The following is a 15,810-nucleotide window of genomic DNA, read 5'->3' as shown; positions in this document are numbered from 1 at the left end:
AGAGCTGAGCGCTGTATATCCCGTATATTACACTGTATATACAGAGCTGAGCGCTGTATATTCGGTATATTACACTGTATATATAAAGCTGAGTGCTGTATATCCCGTATATTACACTGTATATATAGAGCTGAGCGCTGTATATCCCGTATATTACACTGTATATATAGAGCTGAGCGTTGTATATCCGGTATATTACACTGTATATATAGAGCTGAGCGCTGTATATCCTGTATATTACACTATATATAGAGCTGAGCGCTGTATATCCCGTATATTACACTGCATATATAGAGCTGAGCGCTGTATATCCCGTATATTACACTGTATATATAGAGCTGAGCGCTGTATATCCCGTATATTACACTGTATATATAGAGCTGAGCGCTGTATATCCCGTATATTACACTGTATATATAGAGCTGAGCGCTGTATATCCCGTATATTACACTGTATATATAGAGCTGAGCGCTGTATATCCTGTATATTACACTGTATATATAGAGCTGTATATCCTGTATATTACACTGTATCTATAGAGCTGAGCGCTGTATATCCCGTATATTACACTGTATATATAGAGCTGAGTGCTGTATATCCCGTATATTGCACTGTATATATAGAGCTGAGCGCTGTATATCCCGTATATTACACTGTATATATAGAGCTGAGCGCTGTATATACCTTATATTACACTGTATATTTAGAGCTGAGAGCTGAATATCCCGTATATTACACTATATATAGAGCTGAGCGCTGTATATCCCGTATATTACACTGTATATATAGAGCTGAGCGCTGTATATCCGGTATATTACATTGTATATATAGAGCTGAGCGCTGTATATCTGGTATATTACACTGTATATAGAGCTGTATACCCCGCTGTATATCCTGTATATTACACTGTATATAGAGCTGTATATTACACTGTATAGAGCTGTATATCCGGTATATTACACTGTATATAGAGCCGTATACCTCGCTGTATATCCCGTATATTACACTGTATATAGAGCTGCATACCCCGCTGTATATCCTGTATATTACACTGTATATAGAGCTGTATACCCCGCTGTATATCCCGTATATTACACTGTATATAGAGCTGTATACCCCTGTATATCCGGTATATTACACTGTATATAGAGCTGTATACCCCGCTGTATATCCTGTATATTACACTGTATATAGAGCTGTATACCTCGCTGCATATCCCGTATATTACACTGTATATAGAGCTGTATAGCCCGCTGTATATCCTGTATATTACACTGTATATAGAGCTGTATACCCCGCTGTATATCCCGTATATTACACTGTATATATAGAGCTGAGCGCTGTATATCCTGTATATTACACTATATATAGAGCTGAGCGCTGTATATCCCGTATATTACACTGCATATATAGAGCTGAGCGCTGTATATCCCGTATATTACACTGCATATATAGAGCTGAGCGCTGTATATCCCGTATATTACACTGTATATATAGAGCTGAGCGCTGTATATCCCGTATATTACACTGTATATATAGAGCTGAGCGCTGTATATCCCGTATATTACACTGTATATATAGAGCTGAGCGCTGTATATCCTGTATATTACACTGTATATATAGAGCTGTATATCCTGTATATTACACTGTATCTATAGAGCTGAGCGCTGTATATCCCGTATATTACACTGTATATATAGAGCTGAGTGCTGTATATCCCGTATATTACACTGTATATATAGAGCTGAGCGCTGTATATCCCGTATATTACACTGTATATATAGAGCTGAGCGCTGTATATACCTTATATTACACTGTATATATAGAGCTGAGCGCTGAATATCCCGTATATTACACTATATATAGAGCTGAGCGCTGTATATCCCGTATATTACACTGTATATATAGAGCTGAGCGCTGTATATCCGGTATATTACATTGTATATATAGAGCTGAGCGCTATCTGGTATATTACACTGTATATAGAGCTGTATACCCCGCTGTATATCCTGTATATTACACTGTATATAGAGCTGTATATTACACTGTATAGAGCTGTATATCCGGTATATTACACTGTATATAGAGCCGTATACCTCGCTGTATATCCCGTATATTACACTGTATATAGAGCTGCATACCCCGCTGTATATCCTGTATATTACACTGTATATAGAGCTGTATACCCCGCTGTATATCCCGTATATTACAATGTATATAGAGCTGTATACCCCTGTATATCCGGTATATTACACTGTATATAGAGCTGTATACCCCGCTGTATATCCTGTATATTACACTGTATATAGAGCTGTATACCTCGCTGCATATCCCGTATATTACACTGTATATAGAGCTGTATACCCCGCTGTATATCCTGTATATTACACTGTATATAGAGCTGTATACCCCGCTGTATATCCCGTATATTACACTGTATATATAGAGCTGAGCGCTGTATATCCTGTATATTACACTATATATAGAGCTGAGCGCTGTATATCCCGTATATTACACTGCATATATAGAGCTGAGCGCTGTATATCCCGTATATTACACTGTATATATAGAACTGAGCGCTGTATATCCCGTATATTACACTGCATATATAGAGCTGAGCGCTGTATATCCCGTATATTACACTGTATATATAGAGCTGAGCGCTGTATATCCCGTATATTACACTGTATATATAGAGCTGAGCGCTGTATATCCCGTATATTACACTGTATATATAGAGCTGAGCGCTGTATATCCCGTATATTACACTGTATATATAGAGCTGAGCGCTGTATATCCCGTATATTACACTGTATATATAGAGCTGTATATCCTGTATATTACACTGTATCTATAGAGCTGAGCGCTGTATATCCCGTATATTACACTGTATATATAGAGCTGAGCGCTGTATATCCCGTATATTACACTGTATATATAGAGCTGAGCGCTGTATATCCCGTATATTACACTGTATATATAGAGCTGAGCGCTGTATATCCGGTATATTACACTGCATATATAGAGCTGAGCGCTGTATATCCCGTATATTACACTGTATATATAGAGCTGAGCGCTGTATATCCGGTATATTACACTGTATATATAAAGCTGAGTGCTGTATATCCCGTATATTACACTGTATATATAGAGCTGAGCACTGTATATCCCGTATATTACACTGTATATATAGAGCTGAGCGCTGAATATCCCATATATTACACTGTATATATAGAGCTGAGCGCTGTATATCCGGTATATTACACTGTATATATAGAGCTGAGCGCTGTATATCCCGTATATTACACTGTATATATAGAGCTGAGCGCTGTATATCCCGTATATTACACTGTATATATAGAGCCGAGCGCTGTATATCCCGTATATTACACTGTATATATAGAGCCGAGCGCTGTATATCCTGTATATTACACTATATATAGAGCTGAGCGCTGTATATCCCGTATATTACACTGTATATATAGAGCTGAGCGCTGTATATCCCTTATATTACACTGTATATATAGAGCTGAGCGCTGTATATCCCGTATATTACACTATATATAGAGCTGAGCGCTGTATATCCCGTATATTACACTATATATAGAGCTGAGCGCTGTATATCCGCTATATTACATTGTATATATAGAGCTGAGCGCTGTATATCCGCTATATTACATTGTATATATAGAGCTGAGCGCTGTATATCCGGTATATTACACTGTATATATAGAGCTGAGCGCTGTATATCCTGTATATTACACTGTATATAGAGCTGTATACCCCGCTGTATATCCTGTATATTACACTGTATATAGAGCTGTATATTACACTGTATAGAGTTGTATACCCCGCTGTATATCCGGTATATTACACTGTATATAGAGCTGTATATCCTGTATATAGAGCTGTATACCTCGCTGTATATCCCGTATATTACACTGTATATAGAGCTGTATACCCCGCTGTATATCCTGTATATAGAGCTGAATACCCCGCTGTATATCCTATATATTACACTGTATATAGAGCTGTATACCCCGCTGTATATCCCGTATATTACACTGTATATAGAGCTGTATACCCCTGTATATCCGGTATATTACACTGTATATAGAGCAGTATACCCCGCTGTATATTACACTGTATATAGAGCTGTATACCTCGCTGCATATCCTGTATATTACACTGTATATAGAGCTGTATACCCCGCTGTATATCCTGTATATTACACTGTATATAGAGCTGTATACCCTGCTGTATATCCCGTATATTACACTGTATATAGAGCTGTATATCCTGTATATTACACTGTATATAGAGCTGTATACCTCGCTGCATATCCCGTATATTACACTGTATATAGAGCTGTATACCCCGCTGTATATCCCATATATTACACTGTATATAGAGCTGTATATCCTGTATATTACACTGTACATAGAGCTGTATATTACACCGTATATAGAGCTGTATACCCCGCTGTATATCCCTTATATTACACTGTATATAGAGCTGTATACCCCGCTGTATATCCCGTATATTACACTGTATATAGAGCTGTATATCCTGTATATTACACTGTATATAGAGCTGTATATTACACCGTATATAGAGCTGTATACCCCGCTGTATATCCTGTATATTACACTGTATATAGAGCTGTATACCCCGTTGTATCTGCGGTGCTGACCCCTGATATATATATATATATATATATATATATATATACACTGTGTATATTTGCAGATCCCCCTATCTATACAGAGGTGTGAATGAGGACAGTGAACATGCCTGGCGTCAGGGGTAGAGGGCGCAGCTCTCACCTCTCCAGTAGGGGGCAGTGTGCCGGTCACTACGTCTGCTCCCCCGTTGGGGGCCGCTCAGCCCCGGGTCGCCCCCTGATCTGTGTCATGTGACCACAGCTGCAGCTGGGCCGGGAATGAGGAGAGGGGGCGGTGACAGGTGACGTCACCCTTAGCAGCAAACAAACCTGTAACGATCCGGGGGCGTTCCCCAGGCTTCCCCCGCCCATTACTAGGGCAGACATCTTACCTCCCTGCATAGCTTGGACTACATCACCCGGCATGCACTGGGGTTTTTGTTTTAATTGCAAATTGTCGCCAGGCACTAATATATAATGTTCTGCAAATCAGCGCAGGATAGTAATGTCAGAAAACGCACAGTTACCGCATGCTGCACTGACACCGCTGCATGCCAACACTAGTCAGAACATGGGAGAGACATTTGTCATTTCCTCTGTTTTTTTCCTCCTCTTCATTTATTTTTTAGAGATTAATAAAAAAAAATTGTAAAAAAAATTTTTTTCCCTTTTTTTTTTTTTGTTGACGTTTTTATTGGCTCCTATTTTGGGTAACTATAAAATATTAATTTTCTTTGATTCTCTGCCAGAGATGCGATAGCTGAAAACTCAAACTTTTCTATTTTTTTTTTCTTTATGTTCTTTACTGTATAATTAATTGTATATTTTTATAGATTGTGCTTTTTAAAGACGCATCAATACCAATTTTTTAAAAATTAGGGGACTGAAATTGTTATTTTTTTATTTAATGAATATTTTTTTTACAATATTTTTTATTACATTTAACTATTTTTTTTTTTTTATTTCCTTGACAGGATTTCATTGTACAATATTCTTCAGTAATGGCAGTGTACAGTAAACGTCACAATCCTCTATGATTCCCAGCCTGTGAGTGAGCAATATAGTTGTACCGAGATGGAGGTCCTCCTGGATGTTCTGATCAGTGTGATCCTAGTCCAATCCGTGTGATCCCCAGGCCTCCAGGATGATCTGATCAGTCTTATCCTCACGCCTCCTAGATTGTTCAATCAATGTGTCCCACAGGTCTCATCGATGGTCCAATCATCCTCCTGGATGGTACGGTCAGTGTGATCCCCAGGCCTCCAGGATGATCTGATCAGTCTTATCCTCACGCCTCCTAGATTGTTCAATCAATGTGTCCCACAGGTCTCATGGATGGTCCAATCATCCTCCTGGATGGTACGGTCAGTGTGATCCCCAGGCCTCCAGGATGATCTGATCAGTCTTATCTTCACGCCTCCTAGATTGTTCAATCAATGTGTCCCACAGGTCCAATCATCCTCCTGGATGGTACGGTCAGTGTGATCCCCAGGCCTCCAGGATGATCTGATCAGTCTTATCCTCACGCCCCCTGGATTGTTCAATCAATGTGTTCCACAGATCTCATGGATGGTCCAATCATCCTCCTGGATGGTACGGTCAGTGTGATCCCCAGGCCTCCAGGATGATCTGATTAGTCTTATCTTCACGCCTCCTAGATTGTTCAATCAATGTGTCCCACAGGTCCAATCATCATCCTGGATGGTACGGTCAGTATGATCCCCAGGCCTCCAGGATGATCTGATTAGTCTTATCTTCACGCCTCCTAGATTGTTCAATCAATGTGTTCCACAGGTCTCATGGATGGTCCAATCATTGTGTTCCCCAAGCCTCCTGGATGGTACGGTCAGTGTGATCTCCAGGCCTTTAGGAATGTCCGATCATTGTGTTCACCAGGCCTTTTGGGTGGTCTGATTAGTGTGATCCTAGTCCAATCCGTGTGACCTCCAGGCCTCCTGGATAAATCAGTCATTGTGTTCCCCATGCCTCCTGGATGGCCCAATCAGTGTGATCCCCGACCTCCTGGATGGCACAATCACTGTGATCCTATTCCAATCAGTGTGACCTCCAGACCTCCTGGATAAATCCGTCAGTGTGTTCCCCAGGCCTCCTGGATGGTCCGATCAGTGTGATCCACAGACCTCCTGGATGGCCTAATCACTGTGATCCTAGTCCAAACAGTGTGACCTCCAGGCCTCCTAGAGAAATCGGTCAGTATGTTCCCCAGGCCTCCTGGGTGGCCCAATCAGTGTGATTCCCGACCTCCTGGATGGCCCAATCAGTGTGATCCTAGTCCAATCAGTGTGACCTCCAGGCCTCCTGTATAAATCGGTCAGTATGTTCCCCAGGCCTCCTGGATGGCCTGATCAATGTGATCCCCAGACCTCCTGGATGGCCCAATCACTGTGATCCTAGTCCAATCAGTGTGACCTCCAGGCCTCCTAGAGAAATCGGTCAGTGTGTTGCCCAGGCCTCCTGGATGGCACAGTCAGTGTGATCCCCGACCTCCTGGATGGTCCGATCAGTGTGATCCCCAGACCTCCTGGATGGCCCAATCAGTGTGATCCTAGTCCAATCAGTGTGACCTCCAGGCCTCCTGGTTAAATCGGTCAGTATGTTCCCCAGGCCTCCTGGATGGTCCGATCAGTGTGATCCTATTCCAATCAGTGTGACCTCCAGGCCTCCTGGATAAATCCGTCAGTGTGTTCCCCAGGCCTACTGGATGGCCTGATCAATGTGATCCCAAGGAGAGAGTCCATCAAGCACACAGTGGTAAGATAGACGGCGTCTAACTATAGAAGCCTTTGAGTTATATCTAGGACGTCCAACAGAACTTGTGCAAAGCGGTAATGGCAAAAGACAAACAAAGATTTTTCTGCCACATATGGGCACCTTGGGCATTACCTGGTTTTGTACAGGTTGCAGACATTTATAAATTACTGGATGAGCACCCTCTGAATCACCATTCATGACAAGTCGTGTTCCCGGTGGTTAACTTACAGTACCAGAAGACACATTAGTATATATAGTTCTACAGTATTGACAGGGAGCTTTAGAAGAGGCTCCAACAAGTCCTCGGCTCTGATCTGCTTGAGTATCATCTTGGGTTTCACAACTTGGACTTCCAGTTAGAATTCCTTAATAAAGTGGACAATATCAGTGGGAGAGTGTACCGATTGTATGAGTCTCACTGTCCCTGAGGAAGAAATGGGACATGGACTGGCCAGAAAAGCCTCTCGTTACTTGTAGAGCCTGACAAACACAGTAGAGGTCCACAGTAGGGTGGGGATATCTGGAATGGCCTTCCCACCCTGTGTGGCTACTTATATATGCAGGGGCGTACATAGGAATCATGGGGCCCCATAGCAGAAGCTCTAATTGGGCCCCCCCCCCAAAAAAAAATAATTGTCAGGTCACCAAAGATCAGATCTCACAACTTTCCATCCTTTACATAGTAATTTTCCTCGTGCTGAAGTCCTAGATCTCTCTTTCATTGCCCCATAAAGTGTGATGCCAATAAAAGGGCCCCCAACCACAGTATGATACCCCCATGGTGAATTCCTCCACATACGCAGTATATTGACCCTACTGTACCCCACCTCAACTTCCAGGGCAAAGTATGCTGACCCCAACACAGTATGATCCCCCAACTGTGACCCCCTAGAGCTAGAGAGGATGGTACATAATAAGGGAGGGTGTTATACATAATAAAAGAGGAAACTATATAACTAAGGATGGCGCTATACATAATAAGTGGGTACATTATATACTAAAGGACTGTGCTATACATAATACGGCTACATTCCTGCATCTGTGTGCAGTGTCGGTGTGCTGCCCTGTTTTACCGACGCATTGAGCACGTCCTATTCTAATCCTCAAAATCGGATCAGAACAGGACATTCTCTGACCCTCTTAGATCTCATTCTCAGATCCGTGATTTTCATGGATGTGTGAATGGATCTATAAAACTGTACGAGTCCGTGGACCATCCGATAAAAAGATCTGGCAGCACATGAACATTTCACACAAATGTGAGAATGTGGCCTAAGGGATTTTACAGATAACATTATCACTCCTAGTCACACAGTGCAGATACAGAATAATATTTACATCCAGGCACTTACCGCTGACGTCTCATCTGATCAGAGTCAGTTTCTGCTGCTTCTTCTCCATCTGGTCAGACCTTCATGTCGACATCTCCCAGCCACGACTCGTCTTGTCACGATGATCTCCAGCCTAGAAAATAACATGGTCACATTGTACATGCATCTCCCCCGCACTGCGCCCCTGACTACAGATATGTACCCCCCCATTAATATACTATTAGCCACTTAGTAATCAAAATATAAAGTGATAAGCAGCACTGTGCCCCCCATTAACTATAATCTGCACCGGCCAATAATATAAATTATTCAGTCTCTGTGACTCTCCCCAATTAACTGTAAGGCTATGTGCACACGGAAAACATACAAGGCTTCACAGTACAAGCAAAGTGAAACCCCCATAATTGCTCTCTCCCAGCACCCCCATGATTGCTCTCTCCCACCACCTCCATCATTGCTCTGTCCCAGCACCCTCATCATTGCTCTCTCCCAGCACCCCCATGATTGCTCTCTCTCAGCACCCCCATGATTGCTCTCTCTCAGCACCCCCATCATTGCTCTCTCCCAGCACCCCCGTCATTGCTCTCCGCATCCCCACCATCCTCATCATTGCTCTGTCCCACCACCCCCATCATTGCTCTCTCCCAGCACCCCCATCATTGCTCTCTCTCAGCACCCCCATCATTGCTCTGTCCCAGAACCTCCATCATTGCTCTCTCCCAGCCCCCCATCATTGCTCTGTCCCAGCACCCCCATCATTGCTCTCTCCCAGCACCCCCATCATTACTCTGTCCCAGCACCTCCATCATTGCTCTCTCCCAGCCCCACATCATAGCTCTGTCCCAGCACCCCCATCATTGCTCTCTCCCAGCACCCCCATCATTGCTCTCTCCCAGCACCCCCATCATTGCTCTGTCCCAGCACCCCCATCATTGCTCTGTCCCAGCACCCCCGTCATTGCTCTGTCCCAGCACCCCCGTCATTGCTCTGTCCCAGCACCCCCGTCATTGCTCTGTCCAGCATACCCGTCATTGCTGTCTCCCAGCGCCTCCGTCATTGCTCTGTCCAGCACCCCCATCATTGCTCTGTCCCAGCACCTCCGTCATTGCTCTCTCCCAGCGCCCCCGTCATTGCTCTCTCCCAGCGCCCCCATCATTGCTCTCTCCAAGCACCCCCGTCATTGCTCTGTCCCAGCACCACCATCATTGCTCTCTCCCAGCACCCCCATCATTGCTCTCTCCCAGCACCCCCGTCATTGCTCTGTCCCAGCACCCCCGTCATTGCTCTGTCCCAGCACCCCCGTCATTGCTCTGTCCCAGCACCCCCGTCATTGCTCTGTCCAGCATACCCGTCATTGCTCTGTCCCAGCGCCTCCGTCATTGGTCTGTCCAGCACCCCCATCATTGCTCTGTCCCAGCACCTCAGTCATTGCTCTGTCCAGCGCCCCCGTCATTGCTCTCTCCCAGCGCCCCCATCATTGCTCTCTCCCAGCGCCTCCATCATTGCTCTCTCCCAGCCCCACATCATAGCTCTGTCCCAGCACCCCCATCATTGCTCTCTCCCAGCACCCCCATCATTGCTCTCTCCCAGCACCCCCATCATTGCTCTGTCCCAGCACCCCCATCATTGCTCTGTCCCAGCACCCCCGTCATTGCTCTGTCCCAGCACCCCCGTCATTGCTCTGTCCCAGCACCCCCGTCATTGCTCTGTCCAGCATACCCGTCATTGCTCTCTCCCAGCGCCTCCGTCATTGCTCTGTCCAGCACCCCCATCATTGCTCTGTCCCAGCACCTCCGTCATTGCTCTCTCCCAGCGCCCCCGTCATTGCTCTCTCCCAGCGCCCCCATCATTGCTCTCTCCAAGCACCCCCGTCATTGCTCTGTCCCAGCACCACCATCATTGCTCTCTCCCAGCACCCCCATCATTGCTCTCTCCCAGCACCCCCATCATTGCTCTGTCCCAGCACCTCCATCATTGCTCTGTCCCAGCACCCCCATCATTGCTCTGTCCCAGCACCTCCATCATTGCTCTCTCCCAGCCCCCCCATCATTGCTCTGTCCCAGCACCCCCATCATTGCTCTCTCCCAGCACCCCCATCATTGCTCTGTCCCAGCACCCCCATCATTGCTCTCTCCCAGCACCCCCATCATTGCTCTCTCCCAGCACCCCCATCATTGCTCTGTCCCAGCACCTCCATCATTGCTCTCTCCCAGCCCCCCCATCATTGCTCTGTCCCAGCACCCCCGTCATTGCTCTGTCCCAGCACCCCCGTCATTGCTCTGTCCCAGCACCCCCGTCATTGCTCTGTCCAGCATACCCGTCATTGCTCTGTCCCAGCGCCTCCGTCATTGGTCTGTCCAGCACCCCCATCATTGCTCTGTCCCAGCACCTCCGTCATTGCTCTGTCCAGCGCCCCCGTCATTGCTCTCTCCCAGCGCCCCCATCATTGCTCTCTCCCAGCACCCCCGTCATTGCTCTGTCCCAGCACCCCCATCATTGCTCTCTCCCAGCACCCCCATCATTGCTCTCTCCCAGCACCCCCGTCATTGCTCTGTCCCAGCGCCTCCGTCATTGCTCTGTCCAGCACCCCCATCATTGCTTTGTCCAGCGCCCCCGTCATTGCTCTGTCCCAGCGCCCCCATCATTGCTCTCTCCCAGCACCCCCGTCATTGCTCTGTCCCAGCACCCTCATCATTGCTCTCTCCCAGCACCCCTATCATTGCTCTCTCCCAGCACCCCCATCATTGCTCTCTCCCAGCACCCCCATCATTGCTCTGTCCCAGCACCCCATCATTGCTCTGTCCCAGCACCCCCATCATTGCTCTCTCCCAGCCCCCCATCATTGCTCTGTCCCAGCACCCCCATCATTGCTCTGTCCCAGCACCTCCATCATTGCTCTGTCCCAGCACCCCCATCATTGCTCTGTCCCAGCACCTCCATCATTGCTCTCTCCCAGCCCCCCCATCATTGCTCTGTCCCAGCACCCCCATCATTGCTCTCTCCCAGCACCCCCATCATTGCTCTGTCCCAGCACCCCCATCATTGCTCTCTCCCAGCACCCCCATCATTGCTCTCTCCTAGCAACCCCATTATTGCTCTCTCCCTGCACCCCCATCATTGCTCTGTCCCAGCACCTCCATCATTGCTCTCTCCCACCATCCCCATCATTGCTTTCCCCAGCCCTATCAGCCCCTTTATTGCTCTTCCCAGCCCCATCATTGCTCTCCCCAGCCCCATCAGCCCCATTATTGCTCTTCCCAGCCCCATTATTGCTCTTCCCAGCCCCATCATTGCTCTCCCCAGCCCCATTATTGCTCTTCCCAGCCCCATTATTGCTCTTCCCAGCCCCATCACTCCTCTCCCCATTCCCATCAGCCCCATTATTGCTCTTCCCAGCCCCATCACTCCTCTCCCCAGCCCCATCAGCCCCATTATTGTGTGGCACCCCAGGGGGTCTGGTTGCCACAGTGGTAGAAATACCATGTCTGAGAGTGAGCATGGGTTTTCCTGGTCAGGAGCACTGTTGCATGCAACGCCTCCTGCCCCAGTCCAGGGAGGGGAGGAACCTGCCCTTTATAAACTGGATCTGGGGCGGGGTTAAAAGAGTCGAGTCTAGTCAGAGCAAGGAGCTCTGGAGGCAACACAGGAGCAGAGAGCCAGGGATTGGAGCTGATAGAGCTCATCCTGGCAGAAGACGCAGAGAACCGGACACCGGAGTCCGAGGCTGTGAGGATATCCACATTCAGCAGCAGAAACCACCTGGCAGGGGATTCCAGGTCCTCTGGCCATAGAAAGCCCGGAGGCTCAGTCACACGCAAGGGACCGGCACCGCCATCGAGGAGCGGAAGGTACCAAAGGCCCCAAGTCACCAGCCATACGGGTGAGCACCACACGGTACACTCAGGGACGTGGGTTACTACACGACTACAGCAAGGTAGCCAGGAAGAGTGCAGTCAGATGGCAAGGCCTACACCTCCACCTGGCCAGGGGGACTCTTGTTCGCTCACAGACTGACCAGGCCTCTAATGTTAGCCAGTACTCCCGGCAGGGCCTTCTTCATTACCAACAGTAAAGACCCTGAACTGCACTGCACGGACTCTGAGTCATTTCTGCTGCGCCCACGCACCACAACCCTCACCATCTACACGTGCTGCCCTGAGGCTATACTCCTCCCGTGGGGAGTTATACTACCCTCTGCTGCACACACAACATCAGCCTCAGCGGTCTGCCCCGCAGCGGCGGTTCTCAGTGACCGCAATCCACGGGTGGCGTAGTCGGACATTTAAAAACATTAAGAACCAAATAAACAGATCCGACACTGGTTTCACCACGAAGAGCCGCGGGACCGGGTCGCCGCCACGGAGACTACAAACCCCCAGCATTACACAGAGACCCGGCTCCGGGTATTCCCCCACACACGGCCCAGGGGGCGCGTCAATTGCTCTTCCCAGCCCCATCATCCCTCTCCCCAGCCCCATCAGCCCCATTATTGCTCTACCCAGCCCCACCACCCCACCATTGCTCTCCCCCCACCTCCTCTCCCCAGCGTTTCAGTAAAAAAAACAAACAAAAAAAAAAAGAACTTACCTCAGCTCGCTCCCCTGCAGCAGCATCCTCCTGGTTGCCGGCAGCTTTCTTCCTGACCCAGGCGCGTGCTGCATCTCCTCCTGACAGCAGCGGAGCTGCAGGGATCGCTCCCTGACCGCCGCGTGCAGGGAGCAGCTGCACCTTGCGGGCCCCTTGGTGCAGCTGCATGGTGGGGACCCGGCGCAGCTGCACAGGCGGCGGTATGTCCACCCCTGGACTGCTATGGGGCCCCCCCGGCTCATGGGCCCTATAGCAGTCGCGTGGTCTGCCGCCATTGGCGGTACGCCACTGTATATATGATAGTCTAATTCACTTTGTCCATTTTGAAGCCTAAACCCTTTTACCCCGAAGCCTGTTTTCATCTTCATGACCGGGCCAATTTTTTCAATTCTGACCCCTGTCACTTTATGAAGTAATTACTCTGGAACGCTTCAACGGATTCCCCTGATTTTGAGATTGTTTTTTCGTGACATATTGTACTTCATGTTAGTGGTGAATTTTGGTCTATATTAATTGCATTTATTTATGAAAATATCAAAGATTTTTTTTTTTTTTTAAAAAAATGAAACTTTTCAAACTTTGAATTTTTATGCCCTTAAATCACAGTTATACCACACAAAACAGTTAATAAATAACATTTCCCACATGTCTACTTCGCATCAGCATCATTTTCAAAGCATAATTTCATTTTGTTAGAAGGGTTAAAAGTTTATCAACAATTTCTCATTTTTCCAGCAAAATTTACAAAACCTATTTTTTTAGGGACCACATCACATTTGAAGTGACTTTGAGGGGCCTTTATGACAGAAAATACCCAAAAGTGACACCATTCTAAAAACTGCACCCCTCAAGGTGCTCAAAACCACATTCAAGAAGTTTATTAACCCTTTAGGGGCTTCACAGTCATTAAAGGAATGTGGAAGGAAAAATTAAAATTTTACTAATAGGAGAAAATGGGCCATACAATTGTACAATTTCTCCTGAGTACGCCGATACCCCATATGTGGTCGAAAACTACTTTTGAGGCACAATGCAAAGCTCAGAAGGGAAGAAGCGCCATATTGGAGTTCAGATTTTGCTGGAATGGTTTGATGGTGCCATGTCACATTGGTAGAGCCCCTGAGGTGCCAAAACAGCAGAAACCCACCATAAGTGACGTCAATTTACAAAGTACACCTCTTAATGAAGTCATCTAGTGATGCAGTGATCATATTGACACCACATGTGCCTCACACAATTTTATACCATAGGGCAGTGAAGGAAAAATAATTATATTTTTACCACTAAAATGTTGTTTTAGCCCAAAGTTTTTTAATTTTTATAAGGGTTAATAGGACAAAATGGACCTCACAGTTTGCGCCAATACCCTACATGTAATCATGAAATACTTTTGAGGCACAATGCAAAACTCAAAAGGGAAGGAGCGCAATATTATAGTGAGATTTTGCTGTTATGGTTTGCGAGTGCCATAACCCACTTGGAGAGGTCCCAAGGTGTCAGAACAGCAGAACCCCCATAAGAGACCCCATTTTACAAACTACACCTCTCAATGAATTTATCTAGGGGTGCAGTGATCATATTGACATCACCGGTGTGTCACAGAATTTTATACTATTGGGCAGTGAAGACAACATAATTAAATTTTTACTACAAAAATGTTGTTTTAGCCCCAGATTTTACATTTTCACACTGGGTAAAAATGGCACCAAAATTTGTCCCACAATTTCTGCTGAACGTGGAAATAACCCATATGTGGCTGTACCGTACTGCTTAGTGATACGGTGAGACTCGAGAGGGACGGAGCGCTATTTGACTCTTGAAGAACAAATTATCATAGAATAGTTTGTGGACTCCATATACAGAGACCCTAAGTGCTAGAATAGCAGAATCCCCCCTCAAGTGGCCCCATTTTGGAAATTAAACCCTTCTGGGAATTTGTCTACAGGTGTAGTGATGATTTTGACTCCATGGGTGTTTTCCAGAAACAAGTAGAAGCGGATGTTGCCGAGTGAATATTGCGAATCTGCCATTGTAGTGACCAGTATGTTGTAGTGACCAGTACGTTACAGTGACCGGTACGTTGTAGTGACCAATATGTTGTAGTGACCAGTACGCTGTAGTGCCTATACATTGTGCCCAGCTTGTGCTTCTGGCACGCACCTGTAAATTAGGCGGGCTCTCATTGCCACAGAAATGCCAAACATGTGGACGCTAACTGCGGTTTAGGTACACTGTGAGGCTCAGAAGGGAGGGGGGCATTTGGATTTGGAAGCGCAGAATTTTCTGGATTTCTTTTGGGGGGCAAGGAGCCATTTCGCTTTTCCAGAGCCTTTGTATTACCAGTAACGTGGAAGCTCCTATATTTCTAACAGATGACGGACCTGAGTGGGGACTTGCTTTTTTTGTGAATTGAGTTGAAGCTTTTATTGGGAACATTTTACATAACATTTTGGATCA

At 46.5% G+C, this 15,810-nt stretch overlaps 1 protein-coding gene across 2 annotated transcripts in view; it reads right to left on the bottom strand.

Annotated features, from left to right (window-relative positions):
• Positions 1-4,997, bottom strand: part of DNAJC27 (DnaJ heat shock protein family (Hsp40) member C27) — a 47,722-nt gene extending 42,725 nt beyond the window's left edge. For both annotated transcript variants that reach the window (XM_073673852.1, XM_073673851.1), the window contains exon 1: positions 4,827-4,997. The gene's annotated coding sequence lies outside the window, so the exon portion shown is untranslated. The remainder of the gene's footprint in view (positions 1-4,826) is intronic.
• Positions 4,998-15,810: the final 10,813 nt, after the last annotated feature.

The sequence above is a fragment of the Phyllobates terribilis genome, unplaced genomic scaffold (genome assembly GCF_046119375.1).
Source record: "Phyllobates terribilis strain yellow unplaced genomic scaffold, ASM4611937v1 Scaffold_3__8_contigs__length_932513732, whole genome shotgun sequence".
Lineage (NCBI taxonomy): Eukaryota > Metazoa > Chordata > Amphibia > Anura > Dendrobatidae > Phyllobates > Phyllobates terribilis.
Note: the sequence above shows the minus strand (reverse complement) of the source record. Positions and strands in the feature narration are given on the sequence as shown.